At 48.4% G+C, this 19,503-nt stretch overlaps 1 long non-coding RNA gene across 1 annotated transcript in view; it reads right to left on the bottom strand.

Annotated features, from left to right (window-relative positions):
• Positions 1-3,054: 3,054 nt before the first annotated feature.
• The window catches only part of LOC141048718 (uncharacterized), a 71,027-nt gene continuing 54,578 nt past the window's right edge, over positions 3,055-19,503 (bottom strand). The window contains exons 2-3 of the long non-coding RNA XR_012220125.1: positions 8,276-8,301; positions 3,055-3,731 (exon numbers count right to left, since the gene is read on the bottom strand). This is a non-coding gene — a long non-coding RNA (uncharacterized lncRNA). The remainder of the gene's footprint in view (positions 3,732-8,275; positions 8,302-19,503) is intronic.

Below are 19,503 nucleotides of genomic sequence, written 5' to 3' on the forward strand. Positions count from 1 at the left end.
GTGGGGAAGGAACAGTTAGAGGTGAAGGTGTGGAAAAAACTACAGAATGGGTGGACATGTGGGAAGCAGAAGAGGTGGTGGGTGGTGGAGTGGAGGGTTGGGCAGGGACTGTAGGAGCAGATGATGTTGATGGCAAGTTGTATGGGGAAGGAGTTTGGTACGGGGCAGGTTGCTGGAAGTGGGGAGATGTCTGGTACGGGGCAGGTTGCTGGAAGTGGGGAGATGTCTGGTACGGGGCAGGTTGCTGGAAGTGGGGAGATGTCTGGTACTGGGGAGGTTGCTGTTACTGGGGAGTTTGCAGGTACTGGGGAGGTTGCTGGTACTGGGGAGGTTGCTGGTACTGGGGAGGTTGCTGGTGCTGTGGAGGTTGATGGTGCTGGGGAGGTGGATGGTGCTGGGGAGGTGGATGGTGCTGGGGAGGTGGATGGTATGTAATAGGAGGGGGAGGATGGAAAGTGGCTGGAGGGGGTGTAGATGTAATAGGAGGGGGAGGATGGAAAGTGGCTGGAGGGGGTGTAGATGTAATAGGAGGGGGAGGATGGAAAGTGGCTGGAGGGGGTGCAGGTGGAGGAACTACTGTGGTGGGAGGAGGAGGTTGGGAGGTAACTTGCTGGAGAGCAGCGTGGCATGAATGCATTACATGCATCTGCTGGGCAGGAGAGAGCGTTTCCATGCGCTCCACAACAGACCTGAAAAAGGTGTGGTTTGGCGAAGATCTTGCTTCTGAATGCATGGTTTGCAGAAGTGTCTTCACCTCCAGAATGCTGGAGTTGATCTGCTGATAGCCTGCGGAGATTTGCTCTGACAAGACTTTTAGACAGTTCTGGAAAGATGCATTCAGATGCAAGAACTCTGGCGCATAAGTCTTTTCCTGACCCCTCTGCCGCTGCCGCCCAGTACCCGCAGGTGTACTAGAGGTGGCAGGGGCAGAAGGGTGGGGTAAAGGGAAAGCGATCTCCTCACCAGCAGCTTCATGTAATGTAGGCGGCCACGATGCTCCTGTGCTGGTGGATGGGACAGATGGGTCGAATGTGTGGGAAGGCTGGGAAGGTGCAGATGTACCGGGGCGGTCGAAGTGTCCCTCGGTGCCGGTCTCCTCAGGGATCGCCTCAGAAGGGTCCAATCGTGCAGGCTCCCGAGTGCTGCTCACCGTGCTGTGGAATAAAGAGGAAAAAAAAACAATTAAAATACTGACATGGTATGGCCCTGGCTGAAAAAAAAAAGTTACATCTAAACATTTTTTTGTCACATGTGGTGTGTAATATTTACCTTCTGGTGAGCATTGTCTCCCGGAGGAACGACAGGGCTTGTGCGTACTTGTACTTGCTCCTGCGTCCTCCAGATCCACTCGGGGCCCGCATCTCTTTATTGAACTCCTTCTTGAAACGATCCCTCACAGACCGCCACCGATTCACAATTCTCTCCCCTGAAACGAGAAAGGACAAAGTGGTTAGTATACAACATCAGTGTTTCACAAACTCCAGTCCTCATGGTCCCCAGGGGTCATGTTTTCAGGATTTCCAAAGTAAATAGAAATCCTGAACACATGATCCGTGGGGACCACGAGGACTGGAGTTCGGGAAACACAGGTTTAAATCAAGCAACCGGTACTGTATATACTTACGCTCTTTAATCTGGGCCCGAGCTTCGAGGTCCTCCCAGCGGTCCACAAGGAGCGAACAGATTTCCTCCCAGAGTCGTCGGGTAACGATCAGGTCAGCGTGGCGGCGGTCAGCCATATTCCAGAGCGGCTCCCTTTCTCTGACGAGATCGATGAGGCGGTCGACATCAATCCCTCCATCCTCACCGTCAGAGTCGGGAGCACGCTGTGAAGGCTGTTAAAGAAAAAGACAAAAATAACATAATTAGCCTCCACAAAAGAAATGAAATAAAAAGTGCAAAAAAACCAAAGCAAAAATATTTATACTTACACGCTGGTGACCGCCGCGTTGCTGTCGCCAACGACCCTGGGAGGCACTGCGAGGACCTCTTGGCCGAGCACCAGATTGGGAAGACTAGAGAAGAAAACAAAAAATGTTATGTCTTTGGATGTAGGCATTTGTTTGCTGTGTGTGGTCTGCAGAACATTGTTTTCTATGTGTTGTGTGTAGTGTGATGTTGTGTTTCTGCGTTTGATGCGAAAAACTTACCAATTGTGAGCCCACTCCAAGTGTCTGTCCACCCCTTCCTTCTTCTTCTGGGAGCTCCTCTTCATCTTGTGATTCCTGTTTTGAAATAAAAGGCAATGAATACACATATATTACAGAGATGATGGATTTTGGAAATAAAAACTTACCGTCAAACGCTGACGATGCGAGGGAGGGCTCCCAGAAGATGATGTGCTGTCTTCCTCATGGCCAGACTCCATGCCTGTGGGTGGTGTTTCTGCTGCTGCCATTGCTGCTGCTGCATCTATTGGGCGGCTGTTGAATAAAGAGAAACAAAGGGCCAATGAATATCTTGATATTCCATGGCCCTAGTTTGGAGGAATGGGGGATTTGATAATTACCGTCTCTCATCTGCTGCTGGACTCCCCTCCCGTTGTTCAGCATGCTGCTCCATTTGGGGTGGTGCTGATGGTGCTGCTGCTGCAGATGTCTGCTGCCTTCTCCTGCTCCTGGTTCTTGGCTTGGGTGGCATGTTGGGTGTGGCTGAGGGTCCCATTGTCTTGCTTTTATATATGTCCTGTGGGCAGAGCTACTGGGCATGCTCAGACCAAAAAAAACGGATCCGGCGCATTGCGGCGCTCATAGGCTTTCATTGTATGAAAAAGCCGGACACGCCGGATCCGGCGTGTCCGGCTTTTTCGACGGATACAAAAAACGTTACAGTCACCGTTTTTTCCAGACGCCGGATCGCGTCACATTGCCGGATCCGGCGAAAACCGGATGAAACGCATGGCCATCCGGCTCGATCCGGCTCTAATGCAAGTCAATGGGGGGGAAACCGGATCCGGCATTGCATTTCGACGGATCCGGTTTTAGTCAAAAGCGCCGGATCGCGCCTGAAGCAGAAAACCTGATGTGTGAAAGAGGCCTTAGTGTCAACGTTACAACTTATACATAGTTTCAGATAATAAGGACTCGTAAGGGTCTTATTAATTAGACTTTGTATAGCTTTACTTTTTTGCTCTTTTCATTTGGAAACTATCAACAAGTCGGCTGGCTGCTGATGACATATTATCATGGCTGTACTGATTTCTAAGACCAGACTTTGTAAATACTCATTAATCACCGGGATGATGCAGGTTTTGTGTTATTATTTATTCACTTGTGATGTTTATTTAGTAAAGGTTATTTTGCTATTTTTCACCACTTTACTTTACAAAAAAAAACCACATTAATTATGTTTAATACCTTAAGGCAGTCAAAGGATATAGAGTCATTTATAAGAGTAGCAATCTCCAACCCGTGGCTCACCAGCTTTTGCTAAACTACAACTCCCAGCATGGCCTGCAGATAGCTAAAGCTACTCCTTGTCAAAAGCTGAGAGCTCCGGCGATCACGATTGACCCCTTTAGCTTCTATTGACTGCTTTCTTTAAAGGGTTAAAAGGCTGCGATGATCGAAGGTTCCTCCAATCCCGATGAATAAATGTCGGCTGTATCACAAGCTTCGTACCCGGCACAATCACTAGGACTGCAATATTTACAAGCGACAAACATGATGACAATTGCAGATCCATCAACAGCATCTTGCTTATGGTTTCCAGTCAGCAGCAGATTTCGTTCTCTGAAACACAAAGTTAACAAGAAACCTGACAAATACACAACAAACAAAACATGAAGCCAATGTTAGGCTATGAGGACAGAGTATTTTTCAGGATTTTTTTTAATAGATCTGCTCCAAAATCCTTTTCAAAAATTGCTTCCAAAACACTATAGGAAATCCATTTTGGTGTCCATATGAGGATTATTTTTTTTGTTTTCTCTTCTGATAAGTTTTTGAAAAACGCGGCCTTGTGAAAAAAAAACAGTGGACGCCACTTTAATTAAGTGGATCCTAATGGAATTTGCTCAGAATATAGCACTGTACAAACAAAAAGAAAAAAAACTTCAGGAAAAGAAAAACTTTCCCGAAAATGTACCTAAAGTGTGAAAACTTGCCTTTTTTTGAATGCCTCGAAGAACTCCATGTGAACATAGTCATACATAGTCATACCGGTTTCTCTTTCACACCACATATGCCTTATGCCAGCACCCACAGTTGCATCCACGTGTAGCCACAATGCCCTGTGATATCTGCCATTCTTCATGATAATCTCAATGCAGCCATGATGGCCATAATGACCCCGTGAACAGCAGCAGTGACCTTCCCATCTCCATGAACCTCATGTAACTTTAGTTCCCATGGGATGCTACTTTATTATAATTATTATTATTTATTTTTAGAGCACCATTGAATACAGGTGCTGCACATAAAAAGAAGAGGACCCTGCCCTTGCAGGCTTACAGTCTACCGGATAATGGGAAAGGAGACAGTAGGTTGGGGGTTGCGGCAGCTCAGGTGGTGGTGAGGTGGTGGCTCCGATGGTGGTGAGGTGGCAGCTCCGCTAGTGATATGGTAGCAGCTCCATTAGTGGTGAGGTGGTGGCTCTGGTGATGATGGGGAGGCAGCTCCGGTAGTAGTGAGGTGGCAGCTATGGTGGTGGTGAGGGGGCAGCACCAGTAGTGGTGAGGTGGGAGCTCTGGTGATGGTGAGGTGGCAGCTTTCAGTAGCTGTGAGGTGGGAGCTCCGGTGGTGGCGAGGTGGTAACTCCTGTGGTGGTGGGGTGGCAGCTCTGGTAGTGATGAGATGGCAGCTCTGGTGGTGGTGAGGAGACAGGATCAGTAGTGGTGAGGTGGGAGCTCTGGTGATGGTGAGGTGGGAGATCTGGCGGTGGTGAGGTGGCAGCTCCAGTAGTGGTGAGGTGGCAGGACCAGTAGTGGTGAGGGTGGCAGCTCCAGTGGTGGTGAGAAGGCAGGACCAGTAGTGGTGAGGTCGGAGCTCCGGTAGTGGTGAGGTGGCAGATCCGGTAGTGGTGAGGTGGCAGCTCTGGTGGTGGTGAGGTGGCAGCTTCAGTGGTGGTGAGGAGGCAGGCCTAGTAGTGGCGAGGTGGGAGCTCTGGTGATGGTGAGGTGGCAGCACCAGTAGTGGTGAGGTGGCAGCTCTGGTAGTGGTGAGGTGGCAGATCCGGTACTGGTTAGGTGGCAGCTCTGGTGGTGGTGAGGTGGCAGCTTCAGTGGTGGTGAGGAGGCAGGCCCAGGAGTGGCAAGGTGGGAGCTGTGGTGGTGGTGAGGAGGGAAGCCCAGTAGTGGCAAGGTGGGAGCTCTGGTGATGGAGAGGTGGCAGCACCAGTAGTGGTGAGGTGGCAGCCCCGGTAGTGGTGAGGTGGCAGATCCAGTAGTGGTTAGGTGGCAGCTCTGGTGGTGGTGAGGTGGCAGCTTCAGTGGTGGTGAGGTGGCAGCTTCAGTGGTGGTGAGGAGGCAGCTTCAGTGGTGGTGAGGTGGGAGCTCTAGTGAGGTGGCAGCACCAGTAGTGGTGAGGTGGGAGCTCCGGTGGTGGTGAGGTGACACCGGGGTCATTGCAGGCTGTAGATTTCTTGAAGAGATGGGTTTTCAGGTTTAAGTCTGAAGGTTCCAAGTGTGATAATCGGTCGTGTTGGGGCACAGAATTCCAGAGGATGGGGGAATATTTAGGAGAAGTCTTGGATACAATCAGGTAAGGAGTGTATAAGCGTGAAGAAGAGAAGGAGGTCTTTAGAGGATTGAAGGTTGCATCTTGGAAGATATAGGCAGAATATTTCAGAAGTACTGTATATGGAGGAGACAGATTATGGATGGCTTTGTAGGTCAATGTTAATTGTTTAAACTGGATTAGTTGGGGAATTGGATGACAATGAAGGGATTTGCAGAATGAAGAAGAGGAGGAGCAGTGAGGAGAGAGGTGGATTAGTCTTAAGGTACTGTCACACTTAGCGATGTACCAGCGATCCCGACCAACGATATGACGCGGTCAGGATCGCTGGTACGTCGCTAAGTGGTCGCTAGTGAGCTGCCACACAGGCAGATCTCACCAGCGACATCGCTGGGGACGGGGGTCGCTACTTACCTGTCACACTAGGCGATCCTGCGTCCTCCCGCCTGGCTCCACGCTTGTCGCTCGTCTCTCCACAGGAAGCGCCGCAGGAAGCTGACGACGAGAAGCGGTCCTGAACGTTCTCGCGCGATCAGCGATAACCAGCGGGGGAGTGGGTCGCTGGTAAGTATCAGACACAGTGATATCGCTAGCAATATCGCTATAACGTCACAAGTTATAGCGATATTGCTAGCGATATCGCTTAGTGTGACAGTACCTTTAGTCAGGCAGAGGAGTTGAGGATGGACTGGAGAGGTGTGAAAGTGTTGGCAGGGAGGTCACAGAGAAGGATGTTGCAGTAGTTGAGGTGGGAGATGATGAAGGCTCTAACATTTTAGTAGAAGAATGGTTGAAGACAAAATGGATTTTAGAAATATTTTTGAGCTGGAGGCTCCAAGAGGTAGCGAGAGCTTGGATGTGTGGTGTGAAGGACAGGGCAGAGTCAAGGGTTACTCTGAGGCAGCAGACTTCAGGTACTGCAGAAAGCGTGGTGTCATTAATTGTGATATATAGATATGGTAGGGGGTTAGGTGAGAGGAGGAAAGATAATGAGTTCAGTTTTGCCTACATTGAGTTTTAAGGAAGCGAGAGGAAAAGGAGGAGGATATCGCTGATAGACACTGAGATTCTGAACAGCAGAGAGGTGACATTTGGGCCAGATAGGTAGATCTGAGTGTCATCAGTGTATCGGTGGTAATTGAAACCATGGGACTTTCTGAGTTGTACCAGGCCTGTGCATACTTTATACGGCAGGATCAGGATATGACATTTTCTTGGTCCATTTCTTACAAAGATAAGGACACGGATAGCATTGAAAACCCCTGAGGAGACATGTTCTCCTGACGTGATGGCCCCGGGTGGTCCTTCCATGTTGCTTTTTACCATGTAAGTTCAGCTTTTGCAGCCTTGTTAATGGAAAAATTCAGATAAGCAAAACCCTCTAGGGGTACAAGAATCCGATCAATCTAAGTAGAGGTAAGCAGAATCAGATATCATAGATAAAACATAACTTTTAATATTCAAGATTTACATATAGGAAGCCAGTACCTCGCGGTGACACATACAGACATTAACATGATAAGGTGACCAGCGCTCAAATAAAAAATGGCTGGATCTCATCATTAGAAGTTTTCAATCAGTCAAAACATCATAAGGAGAGAAGGGAAATAAAGTCAGAGAGGTAAATCTACGATCTCTGTCATGCCCAATGCAAAATCTGTGCCCAAGTGTGAACCATCCCTCTAAGAATGTCCTTGTACAAACCCTTCATCATATTAATGTCTGTATGTGGCACTGCGGGGTGTTGGATACACATACTTTAATCTTGAATATTAAAAGTTATATTTTACCTATGAAATCTGACCCTGCTCACCCCTAATGGAGAAACCCCCCAAATGCAGCAGAACAGCAATATAACCCAATAAGCCAGGGCAGATGTAATATTACACATGGAGTCTGGGGCGTTGTGTACAGAGGAGCACGTCGTGCGCTGCATATCCCCGGCACGCTGCAGGTATTGGTCCATGTGTCATACGGAGACCCTGATCCCACAGGCTGTGGTTGTGGGGGAGTGAAATCTGCAGAGAACATGGTATAACGTATTGTAAGTGTTCAGAGCCCCCTCATCACAGTGACGTCCTGACACTGGGAGCTGATGACGCTGACACTAGGGCGGCCTGTGGTCTCCAGCACCTACATGATCTCACCTCTGACCCAGAACCTGGGAAGTCTCCTTTCATGTGGCTTTTTTTATGTTACAGTAACAATAGCAATGACCTTTGTAAAGTACAGAGAAGAGAAGGTCACGGAGCTGCCTGACAGCCACCCCAGTCCTCAGTATTCAGCAAAAGACCACATAGTAATTAGAGCGCAGTGTAACAAAAGCTCAGCTCTGTGCAGGTTACATACAAGAACTATACAGATTAATAACTGTGACGATAATAAGTATAGAGATATTAACTTTGTAAATACATAGATGTTACTTATCTTGTAGATCTTTTATTATAAAAATGAAAAACATAACAATAATAACAACAGAAACATAACAGGAATATCAGCCAGGAAAATAATCCGTATACTGAACACTGGTCCAGCTGCTCATTCTCTCCTCTCTCACATATTATACATATATACAGAATAATAACATGTTAAGTACTTACACCTTATGGTCCGGTCACCAAACAAACTAAAAACAAACAAATAAAATAAACAATAGCAAACAAGAACTACATACATACAGTACATTTTTTTTTTAGTTTTTTAATTTTTTTTTTTATTTAACTTTAAACAAAAATTACCACAATCGATACAAATATATACAATACTAAGCTAATCACCACCCCACACTCAAGCCCACCACTCCCAACCCCCGCACTGACCTTAGAGCTGGTCTTGCGTTTCATGCCTCAGTCCATGTCCAACGTCCATAGGCCAGATCAGGCAGTGCCAGTGTTTCCCCAAACACCCCAGTATCCCATAGACCCATAGTCCCTCAAGATAAACCCACCTCCCCCCTTTTCCCACCACCCAACCTAACACCTACACCCAAATCTATATCCCTATATACAATATATACGGAAACAAAAACTACAATAACCACAAATCACAAAGCCCAAGTTCAGTGCCTGCAGCCCTACATCACTGTATACCGATCAAACAAAACAAAAATCTACAGTGTCAGCGGCAGCCCACCACCAGGAAAGGAGATGACCAGACTAGGGCACACTAAAAGAAAAGCCGCTCCAGAGGAGAGCGGCCCTACGTGTGCCCAGTCTCTCATACTCCAGAGATCGCACCTTCACCAGGTCACTGAGTATGGTCCTAGACACATCGTCCTTGGGAGGATTTTCCGTTGCGTCGATACTAAGCACCGTGCATTCCATGTGTGATACCTAACCACTGCGCTAACTAGAAATAAAGTGCAGCCGTCCCGGCCACCAAGGTCTCCAAATGCTCCGTAGGCCCATTCTGCATAGGAGAGACCAGCCAATGGAGGCGCCCAACCTGTTATACACCTCTGTGTTGAAGGGACAACGATGTAGGAAGTGGTCCATGCTTTCCAGCACGGTACCACAATGCTCCCGAGGACATTTCCTGTCCTCAAAGCTCCTACACTTCAGATTGTCCCTCACACACAGTTTCCCATGGAAGCAGCACCAAGCCAAGTCCCAAAACTTCGAGGGGATCCTGATAGAATTCAAAAGATGCAAACCCACCCCAAGATCCCGACTTGGGCAATCCCTGAGCACCAGAGGCCTCTGGAAATGGGTCATCAAAACCCTATTGTCAAGAAATTTCCTTGGCAGAGTCCTGATCTCCCACATTCCCAGACCCCACCGGCGAATTACCTTCAGAACCAAGGTAGCGTAAGCTGGAAGATGTCCATGCGGTTTGCGAAGATCCCTTCACTTGCCTTCCTTTCTCCCATTCCTGGAAGAAAGGCTGAAACCATCCCCTACAGGAGAATACCCACGGAGGAGCCCTCTCTTTCCAGAGGTTTGCAATATTGATCTTAATGAAGGTATCCACAAGGAATACCACAGGGTTGACCATACCCAACCCTCCTAGTCTCCTCGTATGGTAAGTAATCTCCCTCTTGACCTAGTTCAGTCTGTTCCCCCATAACAGTTGGAAGAACAAACTGTAGACCCGAGTCCAGAGAGACTCCGGCAAGATGCACACCTGCCCAGACAAATTAGCAAAGGGAGCAATTAAGTTTTGATCAGGTTTACCCTTTCCCTTAGGGTCAAAGACCAACCCTTCTATTGGTTCACGTTCTGAGTGGTGATCTCTAGCCTGCTGTCCCAATTTGTTTGGGGTAATCCTGGCCAAATTCGATGCTAAGGACTTTTGCAGAGCCTTTGCGTCCTGGAAGGGTGTCCGGGCCATCGGGCCTTTTTCTCTTCCTCCAGGGTTCTTAGCATCAGGATCAGGGTACGGTTAAATCTCTTGCAAGCCTCGTTCCCCTGTGGATGATAAGGCGTTGTCCAGGACTTCCCGATTTTGTACAAATGGTGCTGTTCCTCCATCACCCTGCCGAGAAAACAGGCACCTTGGTTGGAGTGGATACGCTTAGGACAAATGGTTCATCCATACACCTGGATGAAGTACTTGCAGATGGCGTGAGCAGCGGATTCGGCAGTCTGATCATGTGTCGGGGTTACGACAGCAAACTTCGTGAAGTGGTCCACCATCACCAAGCAGTGTTCATAGCTTTGATGCGCTGGCCCGATCGTCAGATAGTCTATCATTAGCAATTCTAGAGGACCGGATAACATTACCATCTGCGTGGGAGCACGCTGTTCGGGTGGTTTGGCCAGCTCACAGCTCCGGCACTGCTGACAGACTTTCTCCACCACACCTCTCAGATTTGGATGATAAATCAGGCGCTGCAACCATTGAAAGATCTTCTCTGGGCCAAAGTGAGCTCCTTTTTCATGATCCTCCATAGCTATCTGGTATAACAAGGATGAGGGAACCACTGCCTGCCAAGTAACAATGAGTTCTGACTGAAGGTATATCTTCCGATACAATATGCCATGCCGCAGCTGAAGTTTTTCCCATTCCTGTAACATCCACAGCATTTTGGGCAATGCAGTACTCCTCTCCTGATGACTGGGCACTTGTTCAGTTGCGACCCACCGCCTCAGCTGAGCTATTTCCTGATCCTCTTGCTGTGCTCGGACCCACTCGTCACGGGGTTGATCCATCAAACATATAAGAGACATCTCCTGCCTTTGCTCCCGCGTGACTGCCACCACCCTGGTAGTTGCTTCAAATTCCAGGACTTCCACAGCCTCCAGCTCTTCATCCCAATTAGGCACCGGCCTATGATAGTATATTCGGGAAAGGGCATCAGCATGGGTATTCTCTGGTCCTCTTTTATAGGTGATCTTGTACTGGAATTTCGCCATTCGAGCTACCCAGCATTGTTCTAGTGCCCCAAGCTTCGCTTTTTCCAGATGGGCCAACGGATTGTTGTCCGTGCGCATGTGAACTTCAGAGCCGGCCAGGTACTCCACAAATTTCTCCATCATAGCCCACACTAACGCCAACAACTCCAGCTTGAAGGAACTGTAGTTATCTGGATTCTTCTCTGAGTCGTGTAAAGACTGTCTCGCATACGCTATGATGCATTCTTTCCCATTCTGTATTTGAGATAGTACTGCTCCAAGTCCATGCAGACTCCAATCGGTATGCAAGATGAACGGTTGGGTGAAGTCAGCGTAGGCTAGCACAGGGGCCTCTATCAATGCTTTCTTCAAGGCTAGAAATGCTTCCTCCTGGCGCTTACCCGACTGCACGTTCCTGTTTTTAGCAAAGGAGTACACCCCTTTCAGTAGCTCGAGAAGGGGATTTGTGATGTGGGTAAAGTCCTTTATGAAGCGCTGCAAGTTTCCTGTGAGTCCCAGGAATGCTCGTACATCCTTCACTGTTTTTGGGGTAGGCCACTCCTGCACCACAGTGATCTTCTCTTGAGAAGGCCTCACTCCTTCTGCTGAGACAATGTGCTCCAAATACTCTATCTGAGTTTGGAAGAGTTGGCACTTTTGAAGCTTTACTTTCAGTCCATGCTTTTGTAGCTGACTCAGAACCTGCTCCAGTCTCCATAGATGTTCCTCGAATATGGGAGTAAAGACAATGATGTCATCCAGATAGATAAGGGTAGCTTCAAAGATCAAATCCCCCAAACATCTTTCCATGAGATGTTGGAACGTTCCTGGGGCGTTGGCAAGACCGAAAGGCATGCGGTCAAACTCATATAGTCCCATCGGGAGAATGAAAGCTGTCTTGGCTCGGTCTAGCTCGGACATTGGAACCTGCCAATAACCGCTGGCCAGGTCTAGTGTAGAAAAGTACCTGGCATTTCCTAACGTGGACAGGGACTCCTCTATTCTTGGCAACGGATACGAATCTCGTACCATACAGGCATTGAGCCGACGGTAGTCCACACAGAAGCATAAAGTCCCGTCTTTCTTCCGCACCAGGACAATGGGAGCGGCCCACGGACTTTGGCTCCCTCGTATTACCCCCTTCTTCAACATTTCCAACAAGGGAACATTTCAACATTCAACATTTTGCAAGGGAAAAAATCCACCAGTAGTGGTGAACTTTCAGGGAAATGACATTGAGATTGTCGACACCTATAAGTACCCTGGTGTGATCCTCAATAATAAGCTTGACTGGGCTCATCACTTGGATGCAGTGTACAGGAAGGGCCACAGTAGGCTTTACCTGCTCAGAAGCCTTCGGAGTTAGGGGGGCAATCATTGCATTCTTCTTCAACTCTGTTGTGGCATCAGTCATCTTCTTTGGTGTGGCGTGCTGGGGTAGTGGCATATCAACCAGGGACAGGAATAGGCTGGACAAACTGATTAGAAGGGCCAGCTCTGTCCTGGGATGCCCCCTTGATCCAGTTCAGGAAGTAGGCGACAGGAGGATACTGGCCAAGGTGAGCTACATGGTGCAGAATGATTCCCATCCCATGCATGAGACCGTGACAAAGATGTGCAGTACTGTCAGTGACCGGCTACTTCATCCTAAATGTGAGAGGGAGTCCTTCCTTCCTGCTGCAGTTAGGCTGTATAACCAGCACTGTCCAAAATGGAGAACGACCTAAACAGTGAACTGATAGATCCAAAGTTGTGATAGTCCGGTTATATCTTTTTTCTCCGTATATGTACCTACCTACTGTCAATGTAATGCCTTTATGCATCTGTATCTGTACTTGTTCCTGCCTTGCTGCTGTAATGCTCTGAATTTCCCCATGGTGGGAAGATTAAAGGATTATCTTATCTTAACAGCATCCCCTTCACCTCCTGCTACATTTGTGGAGGTATTTGAGGGTACCGTTCTCTGATAGGCGCCGCATCCCCGGTGGGTATCTCGTGTGTTATTGTGGTGATGCGCCCAAAATCGTCCTCATGCTTTGCAAACACATACTGATATTTTCCTAGCAGGGACTCCACATGGGGAACCTGTTGGGGGGTCAGTTCCGAGAGTTCCACCAACATATGTTCCAGTATCCGTCGCCCCTCCTTCAGCAATTGGGGGTCCGGTGTCACTTCAGCATCTACAGTCACCATCCATGGGTCTTCTGGCTTCATAGTCAGCTGCACTGCTTTAGACAGAACTAGTTCATCGGTGTCACGGGGTCCTTCTCTGGTATCACACAATCAACAGAGCAAGCGAAGAGTGAACAATTCCAAGACCTTTATTCAGGCAAAAATACGAAAAGGTCCATATTCAGTCCACCACACAAAGGATAAGATAGTCCAGAATAAGAATGCAGTCCAGTATCAGGATAAAATGTCCAGGGAAACGAGATTCCAAAACTCTAGCACCAGAGGATAAAAATGGGTCCTTCTCTCTGAAATGCAGCCTTTTCACGATCTTGTCTCTACCAGAACTGACTTGTCCAGCTGCCGTTCTTCCCCCCACCCCCTTCCTTGTCCAGAGGTAGTCAAACAAGTTGCCTCCCAGAAGAGAACAAAGGGCCTTAGGGATTAATGCACTACAGGGGGTCATCAAGAGACAGATACAGTGAGGCTGTAGACTTACAATGTAATAAGAAAAACTCTATGAAAATAAATGGAATTGTTAAAAATAGGAATATACAAAAAATGACATCCACATAACATATCACACCATCACAGCCGGGCATGCCTAGGATGTGGGCCACTTCACTTCTGGGGGGGCAAGGTCACGTCATTCTCTCCCAAATTTACACATCGCACGAGGGCAGTTCCATTTCGCACCGTAGTCAGTGTCCGCGCAACTAATATTCCTAACGGTAGTTGGTCGGCCTTGCTAGGTTCAACTTGCACTTCGACCCCCTCCCAAGTGGTACAAGTCCAGATGGGCAGCGGAAGCACGGTCTGAACAGGGAACAACACTCGATTGACAGAAGCGGGCACAATTATTTTGCCGTGCGACTTCCCATCACGTTTCCTGGGCCTGTGCTGTCCGTATCAGTTACTGGAAGATCCTCCTTTGAGGGGTATGGATGCTCCACTGTCACAGGAACTGGTCTGGAGACTCATTGATGAGAAGGCTCCCGAAGTCTTTAAGCACCTTCATGCCCAAGGTTATGGTATGATCTTTGGCCGCTTCTCCATCTACCAGCACTACTCCTCTTCTCCCTACATCTTTACCGCAGACCACTATGTTCATCCATACCAACCCTGCGACCGGGATGGGTAAGTGGTTAGATGCCATGAGCTTAATCACCGGCCCCCATTCTGGCCGCATCGCCTCCATGAAGTGTCGGCAGAAATTTCCCTCAGGCATGGTGGTAACCTGAGAGCCTGTGTCTACTAGGCAACGTACTACTCGTCCGTTCATCTAGGTCCAGACCAAGGGACACGTGGAAAAGAGGTTGGTGGGACTTTCGATACTCCTCAAATTATCAGGCTCCGGGCAGCGCGTCCCTGAGCTCAGAGCCATCTAGTTTAATGGATGGCACTGGAATGGTCGGCTCCACCAGGTGCACCAACGGGCTATATGGCCTGGTTCTCCACAGCTGTAACACGAGGGAGGTCCTCTTCGCCGGGTGACACTAGTCTCACGTTGAGGAATGGTCTCTCTGTCTTGCACCGGTGGACTGGACTGTACTACAGGGGTTTTCTTGGATTCAGCCAATTCTTCATGGTCTGTTTTATCTCCTTTCTCAAGTCTTCCACCCATTGAGGGGCAGTGGCTGTGGTGGCAGCTACCTCCACGCTCCGAACCTTCCCCACCGACACTATCACTCCCTGTTCCTGCTCAAGCGCGTGCGCGCCTCACTCCCGACCTCAGAGAAAGTCATGCTTGGTTTTACCTGCATGCGCTCTCACAGGGGCGTGCTTCATCATCATGTCACAGAAACCTGTCACCAGCTGGTCTTGCAGCACGTCAATCGGCCCCACGCCTATGCCATCCTACCGGGAAATGGCAGTATGGAGTTCCTGCAGGGCATTCATAAACTGCATCACCGTCTCCCTCTCTCTTTGAACCTGGTGGAACAGTCGCATGTGCAGCTCCCCTACGTCAGTGGGGTCCCCATGCGTCTCCTCGAGTATAAGTAGAACTTTGTACAGGGTATCTCTCACCTGGGGGAGTCTAAGCATAACAGAGTCCCGTGCCTCCCCCCCTAGGACCATCACTGCTATCTCTGCTTCCAGGGCCGGCGTCATGGGATGCATCCGCATCATCCCTCAGATGCGCTCTGTCCAACTCCACAACATAACATTGTTCCCAGAGAGTTTTGGCAAATTATTTAGCATGGTTCCCAGGGAGATGCTAGACCTGGGGCCTCCCCCAACTGCTTGGTCTGCCGCCTCTGCGCCGTTGGGCAACATCCTGCCAACTATGCCACTTGTAATGACCTGCAGGTACGGAGGATGTCGCCACGGATCTGAGGCAGACCAAGAGTTAAAGGTTTATTTACAGGGATATTCACTTCACGCAGGGAGGAGCAACAAGGGGAATAATTGCAACAAGTAAACGGTAATATGGTATTTAAGGAAATAAACGAAGGTAGGAATAAACTTATCAGTCTGTAGAAGGCTTGATTGACGAGTCTAATTCTCCAACGTTGGCACCATCAACAGCGGCACGTGCAGACTCTCAAGTTTCTGTCCACGGTATAGAAATGGCCTTCGGGGAAAACAACAGTATGCTGGGCGGTGATCAGCGGTCCTGCTCTCACTACTCTTAGGCTAAGTGCACACATACCGGAACTCTCGCGGAAATTACTGTGAGAATTCCGGAATTCCATTCCACGGGAAAATCGCATTTTAAATTCCCGCGGAAAAACTAGCATTTTGCAAGCGTATTTAGCTTGCAGAATGCTAGCGTTTTCCAAGCGATCTGTAGCATCGCTTGGAGAACTGACTGACAGGTTGGTCACACTTGTCAAACATAGTGTTTGACGAGTGTGACCAACTTTTTACTACTGAGGCCGCCTATGCAGCATCAGTAGTAAAAGATAGAATGTAAAAAAAAATAAAAAATATTGTTATTCTTACCTTCCGACGTCCCCCGCATCCGTTCCCAGTAATCCTTTGCGAAAATGCCCGCGATGACGTCGCGCGAATCACCGCGAGACTTCGCGATCCCGTGAGAACGGACGCCATCGCGGGCATTTTAAGAATAACAATATTTTTTATTTTAAATTCTATTTTTTACAGGGATATGGTACCCAGAGCCCGGAGGACAGTCTCCTTTCCTCCGGACCGTGGGTACCATCCGCAATTGTTCTACTTACTTTCCGCATGGTGTGCACAGCCACATGCGGGAAGTAAGCGGAACAATGCATTCCTATGGGTGCGGGATTGCCGCGATTCCGCAAATTAATGAGCATGCTGCGTTTTTTACCGCGAAGCGATTCCGCCGCGGAAAAAACCGCAGCATTGCGGAATCCCATAGGAATGCATGGGATGCTTATTTTTCGCGTTTTCGCGGCAAAATCGCGCGGTTAAAACCGCCGCGGAAACGCGAAAAAAACGCCACGTGTGAACTCAGCCTTAGTCACAAGTTTACATTCAGTACTTGTCACCGCGGGAATGATACTGCGCTCCTTGGTCAGTCCAGCTACTTCTCTCAGGGACTCAGGCCTGTCACTGCATACGCCGGGCCTGCACTCACTAGCAACTGTCTCTGACCTGTCAGGGGAGTCTCCTCCAGTCACAGAGGCTGGCGGGTCCACGGTCAGACAAAGGGCACTCACAGCGTGCTGCCTGCCTGTCTCAGTTCTCAGCCGGAGGGCCTCACGCTCAGGCAATGCGGTGCAGCTGACAGCTCTCTGTCCTGCGCGCTGTACTTTCCAGCCCTGAATTTGCCCGGCTTGCTGTGCGCAGCCCCTTTTAACAGGTCAACGACCCCTGCTTTCACATGGAAAGGTCGGTCCAGGTCTGATAACCTTCCCCCAGGAAACATTGCTGCTTGGCCAGGTGGTTCCAGACACGGAGCAGGAGAGGTAACCCCATTTAAGTTCCTCCTTCTCTTCACCCCCTTACACACTCTTGCAGGTTTCTCCTCCATGTTCGAAGCCTTGCGGCTTCTCTGGATCTCTGCAGACCCAGGGGGAGTAGGAGCCACATTGCTGTGACTCTTGGTGGAGCGTCTCACCCGCAAGTCCTCTGATGTGCAGGCCAGTTGCTGGATTTTCCTGCTCCCCGTCTGCCTGGTCTGGAAAACAGAAGGCTGGGATTTGGCTCCATTGCTCATCCCAGGAAACGCACTCCTCCCTGGGGAAGAGAGAGAGCAGGTGGAGAGATGGTGGCTCTCAGGAGCACCCAAGAGGATCAGTGACCACACCCACATTCACCAGAATGAGCACCAGCTTAACAGAGCTGCACTCACTATTCTGCTGATGCAGTCACTGTGTACATACATTACTGATCCTGTACTGATCTTGAGTTACATCCTGTATTATACTCCAGAGCTGCACTCACTATTGTGCTCGTGCAGTCACTGTGTACATACATTACATGACTGATCCTGAGTTACATCCTGTATTATACCCCAGAGCTGCACTCACTATTCTGCTGGTGCAGTCACTGTGTACATACATTACATTACTGATCCTGAGTTACATCCTGTATTATACTCCAGAGCTGCACTCACTATTCTGCTGGTGCAGTCACTGTGTACATACATTACATTACATTACCCTACCCGTGCCCTCTGTTCTGCTGATGACCTGAGGTTAGCATCCTCGATAATCAGAACCTCTCACTCCCGTCTTCAAGACTATACACGTGCCGCGCCAATTCTTTGGAATGCACTTCCCAGGTCAATACGATTAGTCCCCACAATTTTAAGCGTGCCCTGAAAACTCATTTATTCAGACTGGCCTACCGCCCCAACACATTAACCTAATCTATCCCTGGGTGGCACAGCCAAAAGTTTTACCATAACCAGGTTCCCCACATCATGTTCCCACATGCTTTATGCATCCATTAGCCCTCTGTGTCTGTACTGTTACAAACTTAACATTATGGCTGGTCCAAACAATCAGGGCAACTGTTACCACCCACCTTTCGTGTCTACCTCTTTCCTCATAGACTGTAAGCTTGCGAGCAGGGCCCTCATTCCTCTTGGTATCTGTTATGATCTATGTGATTATTGTTATGCTGTCGTCTATCGTCTGTACAAATCCCCTCTGAAATGTAAAGTGCTGCGGAATATGTCGGCGCTATAGAAATAAAATGTATTATTATTATTACTACTTTACTGATCCTGTACTGATCCTGGGTTACATCCTGTATTATACCCCAGAGCTGCACTCACTATTCTGCTGGTGCAATCATTGTATACATACATTATATTACTGATCCTGAGTTATATCCTGTATTATACTCCAGAGCTGCACTCACTATTCTGCTGGTGCAGTCACTGTGTACATACATTACTGATCCTGGGTTACATCCTGTATTATACCCCAGAGCTGCACTCACTATTCTGCTGGTGCAATCATTGTATACATACATTATATTACTGATCCTGAGTTATATCCTGTATTATACTCCAGAGCTGCACTCCCTATTCTGCTGGTGCAGTCACTGTGTACATACATTACATTACTGATCCTGAGTTACATCCTGTATTATACCCCAGATCTGCACTCACTATTCTGCTGGTGCAGTCACTGTGTACATACATTACATTACTGATCCTGAGTTACATCTTGTATTATACTCCAGAGCTGCACTCACTATTCTGCTGGTGCAGTCACTGTGTACATACATTACATTACTGATCCTGAGTTGCATCTTGTATTATACTCCAGAGCTGCACTCACTATTCTGCTGGTGGGGTCACTGTGTACATATATTACATTATTGAACCTAAGTTACATCCAGTATTATACCCCAGAGCTGCACTCACTATTCTGCTGGTGCAATCACTGTGTACATACATTACATTACTGATCCTGAGTTACATCCTGTATTGTACCCCAGAGCTGCACTCACTATTCTGCTGGTGCGGTCACTTTGTACATACATTACATTACTGATCCTGTACTGATCCTGAGTTACATCCTGTATTATACTCCAGAGCTGCACTCACTATTCTGCTGGTGGGGTCACTGTGTACATACATTGCATTACTGATCCTGTACTGATCCTGAGTTCCATCCTGTATTATACTCCAGAGCTGCACTCACTATTCTGCTGGTGCAGTCACTGTGCACATACATTACATTACTGATCCTGAGTTACATCCTGTATTATACTCCAGAGCTGCACTCACTATTCTGCTGGTGGGGTCACTGTGTACATACAGTAGTAACCAGATTAATCCCTGTTTTTGGTATAAATTTTACCACATGTCACATAATTCACCAGTTGGTGCAGTAGATTCTCATAAAACCACCAGACTCTGCATTCATGATCTGCTGGTT

This window comes from Dendrobates tinctorius, unplaced genomic scaffold (assembly GCF_039654945.1).
Source record: "Dendrobates tinctorius isolate UK_male_01 unplaced genomic scaffold, ASM3965494v1 ptg000138l, whole genome shotgun sequence".
In the NCBI taxonomy this organism is placed as follows: Eukaryota; Metazoa; Chordata; class Amphibia; order Anura; family Dendrobatidae; genus Dendrobates; species Dendrobates tinctorius.